We start from the raw sequence: 9,572 nt of genomic DNA on the forward strand, positions 1-9,572 counted from the left end.
TGCATGTGTACGTTTTTCAAATTACATTTTCTCAAAATCTATAGAGTAAAATAACATGGTTCCTTGTGTACAAGTAGTCAGCACACGGGTTAATATGGTCATATCAGTCAGTGCCTGAACTTATGTGAAATTCGGTCTATAGCCCACTTGCTGACATAATGCAATTTTGCAAAGGCGAGAATATGCATGTGTACGTTTTTCAAATGACATTTTCTCTAAATCTATACAGTAAAATCGAATGGTTCCTTGTGTACAAGTAGTCGGTACAACAGTTAGTATGGTCATATCAGTCAGTGCCTGAACTTATGTGAAATTTGGTCTTTAGCCCACTTCAAAGTGCTGACATAATGCAATTTTGCATTATGGTGACCGATTAAATGTGATGGGAAAAATAAAACGACTTGTCCGACTTGAGGGCCGCGTTATGAAACGATGCGTCAGATAAACGATCGCACACATACGACAGAGCCTATAAACTCAACAAATGAATCCTATTTAACAGCCCGTTACCTAGTAAATCATTAAATTTTTTTCGTTAAGTGACCGTAACATACCTTTGTTTTCCGTTCGTTCCTTGAATATGCAGAATATGCTTATTAATAATCAGACGGAAATCGTCGAGCGATGTCTTTTGTTCAGAAGCGTTTTTCAATATGTGTGCAACAGTAGACATGCAAACGTTAAAGATTGTTAGAAAAAAATTCCAACGTCATGCAGCTCATTGTGACGTCATAAGAGAGATGACCTCTCCACCGTGGCCGTGTGTGTGTGTTCCTGTCCTGTGTTTGTGCGTGCGTGTGTTACGGACAGTGCTGTTAGCCTAGCAGAGGCGAGATGTTTGCATGTCATGAATATTCATAATAAGAGCCAAAATCTATCTATCAATGTAAGCACCAACAGAGGATCATGGGCATCAGGGCTCCGTTTCCCGATAACGATGCTCGTACGATCATTCTCACGATGGATCTTGCAAGCCATCGTAAATTTCTTTGGAGCGCTTCGAACGCACGTTCACTGCACTCACGACGTTCGTAGGATTGTAACCGTCTACTGACACGGTGCTGAAATGGGCTCCGTAGGAGGGGGCGACGCAGGAATGATGCAGGAAAATGGGGTTAAAACGCGTTAAAATATCTCCCCATCAAGGCCATCAACAGAATAGCCTACGAAAAGATTAGACTGCAATAATATGAATGCTAAAGATATTAAAACACAATTGATTAGGCCTAGGCTGACATATGCTACATTAGTCCTTATCCTGAACGCACTACTACATTTTTCAATACATTTTTTCATTATTCAAGGCATTTTCCCCCCTGAAATAATTACAAAAATAGCTTGTGTGACAACTACATTTATCTTAATGTGCAGCAAAGAGCCGACTATCTGATTCCGCATAAGGTTTCATTGATTGGCGCGCAATTTAGAATCTATGATGTAAAACAAAAAATGCAACATTCCATTAATTCAGTAGCATTCAAACTCAGATTCTGGGCATTGAAACCCGGCTATTGCTGACCCGATTAGGAGAGCTTGGTCTAGATCCTGCCCATATTGTTGGGCAGGATGATGTATAGGCCTTTTTACACTGCCAAGCCGGACACCCGCATGCAAGAATGAGCTCACGTCTGAGTAAAGGCTACAAATGGAATTAACTATTTACCATTGCAAAAACTTCAACTTATTGTTCATTTTGCTGAGCACTCGTTTTTTTATCCCGACAAAAGCCTCATAAGGAAAGTTCCTCTGCGTCTCTCGTAGATCGTAGGCCTACCATCTTTCAAGGTATTTTTTAATGTGACTACATAACCTTCTCTCACATGATCAGCAGCTCGCGGATTTCACTTACACCGAAACAGCCTGCCCTGGCCATCATAGGTAGGCTATACTAGGTTATTAACTTATCCTGGAAATGATAATAGTATATTAAACAAATCCCACCACCACACCAAAAGGAGGCAGCAAATCAGAGCTAAACATATCTATCTGCTCATTTCCACATGGTAAGAGAGCAACACAAAACAGGTTTATAATATTTGGATGTTTTATTTTCTTTAAATCAAGCAGGTTACATTTCATTCGTTTTTACACAATCTGATATTTGGAGGCATTTGTAAATATGCTCATAAATTACATGATTTGTAATCCCAAAGAATGAGGTTGTTTAATGATCAATATTGGGAAAACAGTGAACACCCTACTAATGTAGGCATTACATATGCAGGCAGAAAAATAAAAGTTCCCATTAAGGTCTCATGTGAAACACCACAGGTCTGAAATACTCAGGAACACATGAAAATGGCCCAAAAATGAATTTCACTCTCCAACCTTTTGCTAAAGAGACGTTGACAGGCCCACAGAGAGCCTGGAGCTCACGGGACAACATTCACACACATTCTGCTTCATGAAGAGGTCAGATTCTCGTCAGACCATAGACATTACATGTAAGGACACTGAACATTTGGCCGGATTACACATAGAAATGCAATCCAAAACAAAATGGGTAAAGATAAAGCATGTTTATTGATGCGGCAAACAAAGGTTCAAATATCCTCCAAAGCACTTCAAGCCCTCAAAGAATGAAACTCAAAACGCAGATGAGGTAAAAGAAGAAACTTCTAAATTAAAGTGGAGCGACCCAGGGACAAGTCTGGTTTGGGTTAAAGATTATGGATGGTTAACTTTGTGTAACATGTTTGGACAAGCAAGTTTAGGTTTTAGGCAAGCGACTTCAGGTATTAGGCATGCGACTTCAGGCAAGCGACTTCAGGTATTAGGCAAGCGAGTTTAGCCAAGCGAGTACAGGCAAGCGAGTCAAGCTAAGCGAGTTTAGGTTTTATGCAAGCGAGTTTAGCCAAGCGAGTACAGGCAAGCGAGTCAAGCTAAGCGAGTTCAGGTTTTATGCAAGCGAGTTCAGGTTTTATGCAAGCGAGTTCAGGTATTAGGCAAGCGAGTTCAGGTATTAGGCACACGAGTTTAGCCAAGCAAGTTCAGGTATTAGGCAAGCGACGCGAGTTTAGCCAAGCAAGTTCAGGTTTTATGCAAGCGAGTTCAGGTTTTATGCAAGCGAGTTTAGACAAGCAAGTTTAGGCAAGCAAGTTTAGGTACGAGTCAAGTTACTTTAGGCCTCACTTTATTTGCGGTTAAATTGCGGCATTAGGTTTAGAAAGAAGGTTAAGATCCAGGCTCAGGTTTGCTTCCAGCCTCGTCCCTCTAGTCGCTCCCTATAAAGAGGGTTCCCAGCTACCGTGTTAAAATACAACAGCTGGGATTACAGATATGGAGTACAGACATAAATGACAAAGATTGATTCAAACATTCTTCCCCCAAAATGTGGTGCAACATAAAATGGAGAAAATAATTACTTTCTCTCCATTGAAACCCAGTCATATCTTACGATCTCACGAGGTCCCGCCGCAAGGGGCGGATTTACGAGCTCTATAGAGTGTGCACTGTGTGTTGATGTTGGGTGTGGATTAATGTGCTGGTGTAGCCATCCAGGGATCCTCAGGGTTTATGGGAGTAGGACACACTGGTGTAGTTCAGTACTGTGAAGTAAAATGATGCAAAAAGTAGAATCAGTGTCAAGGGCAATCAAATGTCTATAAATGCAGGAACAGCCCCATCTGGTCTCAATCAGCATTTGATTTCATAGACTTAAATTAGCGAAAAAACAAGCATTTATTTACCGCAATAGTCCTAGTGCTGGAGAACCAGGTTTCAAAAAAATTCAATACGAGCCTCCAGGTGCATTGGAGTTACTGCATTTAATTAACTTTAATTTAATTAAGAGCACACTAGTCAGTGGAGATGTTCACAGAAAAGACTTGTCTTTAGACCTTTATAAAGATCAGGAGGGATTATATAATTGCCGTTTGACGCGTTAGGTCTGTTCAAGGAGGAAGCAAATATTTACCAGCGTTGGGTCTCTGCACCATGACACCCAGCTGCCGCACATCTGGTCTCCCTTTAAGTCGCCTGAAGGAGAGGTCAACTTAATTGAACCTAAGGGGAATGGGTCACAAGAAAAGGTAAGGATAAATCAAAGTTAAACATAGAAAGGATGAAAACAAGCATCGTCCAACATGGGGTTCGGCGATATTTTGATGTAAAAACATTTTGGTGTACGATCCAACCATCAAAAACAGGCTCTTCTTATCATGTTTCCAATGTACCCCGAGTTGCTACGCCCTCATCAGCCACCAGGTGGCAGACTTGATTTTGTCAGTAGAAGGAGCAAAATAGCCATCCAGCTTGATTACAGCAATAGTAGAGGAGCGAGTCAAAAGAATGCGTTTGAGCACCTTCAGCCATTGGCTCTTGTTCAAGGACATCCCGCTGATTGGCTGAAGTCAGATCTTATTCTCTAGAAAGTTTGTTACAGAAGAAGCCCCTAGTATCAAAGCAACATACCCGCCAAACAAAATTAACCTTGTTGAATAAATGAAAATGTCTTCAAGATGGTGAATCCAGTATCTTACCGGTTCCACATGGAGACTCTAGTCGGCTGCGCTGCGGGCCTTACGTCCGTCCTCTGCTCCGGGACGAGGTCTTGAGTATAAAGAACCATCAAACTGCTTGGTCTCTTCAAAGAGGTGGAGGTTTGACCGCCTGCACCATGAGGACGCTGTGGATACAGTATGGGACCATTTATCAGCGGATCTGAACTGCAGAACTTTAATCACATCAGCTGTAGATTTATGTACCTTCTCCGGAAAGATGAGTGGTCGTCAGCCCCTGAGCAGTGATCTTCATCCCCAGTGACTCCTTCAATCCTGCTGGAGCAAACACTCAGTTACCATTTGGAGATGACCCAGCTACCCTAGTGTACTCACTTTCAAAATGCTTTATGGCACGACTATTGTTTTGAACAGTATACAGTATTACCGACAAATTATTTATCTATATTTTTTGTACTTTTAGAAAGTATGTTTTCTTTCCCTACGAGTTTTGCACTTTGTTATTGCATAATTATTTTTTATATATAATTTTTCTACATTGGTAGTCAAGGCAGGGCCCTACTGTTAAGACGGCCTTAACCATACAGTGCTGGGGGAAACACTGCAGTTACTCGAGTTAAACATTAGAGTTTAGTCCCCACATGGCAATATCACCAGTTCATGGCTGCGCTCTTTGATTTTCTCGTTGATCAGATTGACCTGGAGAAAGAGCTTACCTTCCATGGATGAGGAGCTGGTTGGTCTGAACAAGAGCCACCTTCGGACCTCCACCGCTGGACCCCCCAGGCGTCCTCCACCGCCGGGACCGTCTCCTCCAGGACCTCCACCGGGCCAACCGCCTGGACCTCCGCAACATCGCCTCATTTCTTCTGAAATGTGACACACGTTCTATTTCCACCCCGGACATTCCTCCCCGTTCATGATGCACTGGAGAAGAGTTTAGCTTTACTGGATGAGGAGCCACCGCCGCCGGGCCCTCCAGGACGCCGCCGCCGCCGCCGGGCCCTCCAGGACGACCGCCGCCGCCGGGCCCTCCAGGACGACCGCCGCCGCCGGGCCCTCCAGGACGACCGCCGCCGCCGGGCCCTCCAGGACGACCGCCGCCGCCGGGCCCTCCAGGACGACCGCCGCCGCCGGGCCCTCCAGGACGACCGCCGCCGCTGGGCCCTCCAGGACGACCGCCGCCAGGTGGACGCCACCTCCGGGACCTCCAGGTTGGTCCCAACCACCGCCGCCGGGACCTCCAGGTTGGTCCCAACCGCCGACTCCAGGACCTCCAGGTTGGCCTCCACCTCCAGGCCCGCCGTTGCCTCCAGGACCTCGGCCGTCTCCAGGCCTTCCAGGTTGGCCGCCTCCAGGCCCTTCTGAAATGTGAGACACAAGTTCCAGTTGCACACTGGAACATTTCTCCCCTTTCATCATGGATGCACTGAAGATGAGTTTAACTTTACTGGATGAGGAGCCGCCACCTGGCCCTCCATGCCGCCCCTTCCAGGTTGGACGCCTCCAGGACCTCCAGGCCACCGCCGCCTCCAGGCTGGCCTCTGCCTCCAGGACCTCCGCCTCAGTCCTTCTGAAAGGCGAATGACACGTTCCATTTGCACACTGCACATTTCTCCCCGTACATGATGCAGATAATCAACTCCTCCTCTGCTTTAGATCCCACAGATCTCACTGATGCCCTACTGTGCAGTCTTGAGTGAGGTATTATTTAACCCAACAGCCAGCCACACACACCTAGCCTACATCCTGGAGCTGGTCCTAGTGGCCGAGAATGCATCTGACATTTTTCAGAACACCTCAGAGTTGCTGTGGCTGCATGTCAAAGGTTTAATTCTAAACAATTCACCAAGCCTAGAAAAAATGTGCAGCTGTGCAGTTCCGTGTCTCACCGTTCTGCATCCGTTGGGCTGCACGGCTCCCGGCCTTCCCTCCATCTGCAGCGAGCGCCTCCAGACGACCGCCATGGACCTCACGGCGAGCACCTCCAGACGACCGCCACGGACCTCCAGACGAGCACCTCCAGACGACCGCCTCCATCACCTCTACTGAAACAAGACAAAATCCATTTAAACACTGGAGATTTTTTTCTCCTCGCTCACTCAGATGTCAATAGCTTATCTTCTCCCATTCTGTGCGTTCTTGAGAAGTATCATTTCCTATAAACTCCCAAACCCAGCCACACATCTAATCTTCATAAGGACACTAGTCCTAGTGGCTGAGAACGCTTGGCTAACAAGCCAATCATAACCAATGACTGAATTCCAGTTTTATTCTGAACCGTTTGACCACGCCAAGGAGGAGTTTATAGGATGTGCAGTTCCACGGCTCACCAGTCTGTTCCTGTAGGACTGAACGGCTCCTGGCCAACATCCACCTGCAGCTCCCAGCTCCAGACCCGCTCTGTTGAAGCCTCTGGGTGTACAATCCGCTCCTGAACAAAAACAACTGTTCATGAATCATTTGGTACTCTGCAATCCTTGGAAATATTATGAAGCATGAGCTTGAATAGAAAATGTTCAAATCCTGTATAATGATTAATTGTTGTACAAATGTGTATAGTTCTATTGATTACTTTTTTACTTCTATAAAACATTTAATGAATAGTGGGAAACTACACAAGAAAAGTAAATGAATGCGGTTTTAACGCGGTTATATTAGTAAAGCAAGTCTTACCCAAAAAGTAAATAAATGGTGACTACATTTTATCATTATTATTATTATTAACTATTTAGTGCTTCACTAAATTCCTATAGCAAGTGGAAACGTTACTCTCCTTCATTGGTGATCCTCGATATCTTCCAATGGACTCGTTGTGAAATCCTTCTGGATCCTCTGCGTTGAAGTGCGTTGTTCAATTTCCAAGGGGCGTGTCTAAAGGGCGCGATCTAAAATGGGTCGATGCTATGCTATTGGATAGGCCTCGACTAATCATAGCATTGGAACGGGTGATGCAGAAATACATATTCCTCAAAATCTTTGAGTAGTAGTCGTTTGTTCTTTTAGTGAGCATATACAGTCTTTAGTTCACTAACTTCCATCTTTGTTGTTGAAACACCTCTACATGTTGCGTATATCCAACCTCACATTAGATAGCCTAAAGGGTTGCTATTGGTCGGTCTATTTCGTACCGGGCAGAAAACGTTATATAACGGAGGGGCGCCTGACCGCATATTTGAAGAGCAAATTATATACGAGGTCCGTCTAGTTCCGAAGCTATTGGTGAAATACGCAAAACGAATATTGAAATGTTAATTTTGGCATTTAATTTGCATCTACATTTTGCCAGTGAAGGATTTTAGGTTTGCCAATCCGAGGTCTAACAGGCAGTAAACATGTTCATTAAAATACAAATGCAAAGTCCACAGAACATACGCGAATAAAAACCACATTGCACCACCAGCGGTCAACAGCAGCAGCAGCAAGTGCATTGAAAGTAGAAAAGTAGTAAAGAGCAGAATAGAATTGGGAGAGTGGTGTGCAAGTCAGACACCGCATCTAACCCAGGACCACCTTGCAGATCACAAGCAGCAAACCTTCTACCAGTCTACCAGACCAACCAAACACATCAACAGGCCCCCAGTCAGTAGGGTCAGTCAGACAGGTTTCCACAGAACTAAGGGCTCAGTGGGGTTATGGGTTGAGCAAAAACAGACCCCTTTCTTCCTTCCACAAGTTTCCATCCTAGATTTTTCGGACATGTGGAGTCGGACATGTTTCAAGTTATCCGTGGATTCCTGAGGGCAGTGAAGTATCTGCAGAAGGTGACGTCCAGGTCCAGCGGTCTGCCGCATTGACCACGAGATCTTTAACCGAGTGGGACCGCCTCGGTTTGTAGTAGGCCTAGAACAGTTTGTGTTCAACAGCGTGGAGGTCCTCGTTTCCATCAGAGTTGCTGCAGTTCTTCCATGCTGCTTCCACAGTGAGCAGAGGACACTTCCCAGTGTGGTGGTCGGTGCTGTAGCGGTCCGCAGCGTTAGTTAGTCAGTCGATCCCATAGATAAACCACTCAACACAAACTACCACTTCCATCAGCAAATCCACATTAACCTCCAGCGGTAAAACATATACAATAGAGGGGCGAGAACAGACGACAAGAGGAGATGGGGAGAGTAACATTTGCAGTGCTCATGAAGGAAGTACCCCGCGTTACTCACTGCGTGAGTCCCGGTGGCGGGGGTCCACGTCGGTGGCCACGATGTCCGGATTGTTCAGCCCACGCAATCCAACGCAAAATAAACGATTAACATCCGTCACGGTGGGAGCGCTTTATGAGGAGAGGCGGGGGAGACGCAGCTGAAATCAATTAAGAACTAGTGACCTCCAGAAGAACGTGATTGGTTGTGAGCGAGAAGCTCGAGACAAAGGCCTGCGTATTGGTTAGAGCATAAATTCAGGCACTGACTGATATGACCATATCAACCGGTGTGCTGACTACTTGACCACAAGGAACCATTTGATTTTACTGTATTGATTTTGAGAAAATGTCATTTGAAAAACGTACACATGCATATTCTGCTGGCCAATGGAGTCGAAGGTCCGCACTGGCGGCCAACTTGCCACAGCCAGCTGTTCACCCATAACACTGTGTTGACTTGGTAGTGGTACATGTACTTTTTAAATAACCTTAACCACCTTGCTACATTTTCAAACGGTTTGTTTTGTTATAAACGTCAGAGATGTAGTTACGGCACTGCATACATGATACTGATGAATAATTATGTTAGATTCTAAAAAAAATTGAAATGTTCTAAAATAGGTACAATATTATAACCACGTTAATAAGGTTTGTAAGAAACCAAACCGTTGGGAAAACGGTTGAAAATGTAGCAAGTTATGGTTATTTATAAAGTACATACAGTACCACTACCAACACAATGTTATGGGTGAGCAGCTGACTGGCAAGATGTCCGCAAGTGCTGACATTCTAGACGCCGCCGTAAGACAGCTACTGTTCTATATGTCTACACACGTAGGTGAAGGGTTTTATTTTGAAAACGTTGCGAGATACCACCCAAAGGCTGTTTAGAGTAAAGGCGCACGAAGATTTTGTGTGACGGCTGGTTTAACCGCGGATGAACGAATGGCGGCTCACTTGACCGCAGTGTTTAA

General features: G+C 45.1%; 1 long non-coding RNA gene across 2 annotated transcripts; it reads right to left on the reverse strand.

Annotated features, from left to right (window-relative positions):
• Window positions 1-2,504: 2,504 nt before the first annotated feature.
• LOC132470353 (uncharacterized) lies at window positions 2,505-5,331 on the reverse strand. Of its 2 annotated transcripts, XR_009528629.1 has the most exons (5): window positions 5,177-5,331; window positions 4,707-4,775; window positions 4,482-4,627; window positions 3,917-4,005; window positions 2,505-3,548 (listed from the first exon to the last, which is right to left on the reverse strand). It is a non-coding gene; the product is annotated as an uncharacterized LOC132470353 (long non-coding RNA). The 2 variants fall into 2 exon arrangements; XR_009528630.1 differs by lacking the exons at window positions 4,482-4,627; window positions 4,707-4,775; window positions 5,177-5,331 and adding an exon at window positions 4,176-4,436.
• Window positions 5,332-9,572: the final 4,241 nt, after the last annotated feature.

The sequence above is a fragment of the Gadus macrocephalus genome, chromosome 13, assembly GCF_031168955.1.
Source record: "Gadus macrocephalus chromosome 13, ASM3116895v1".
In the NCBI taxonomy this organism is placed as follows: Eukaryota; Metazoa; Chordata; class Actinopteri; order Gadiformes; family Gadidae; genus Gadus; species Gadus macrocephalus.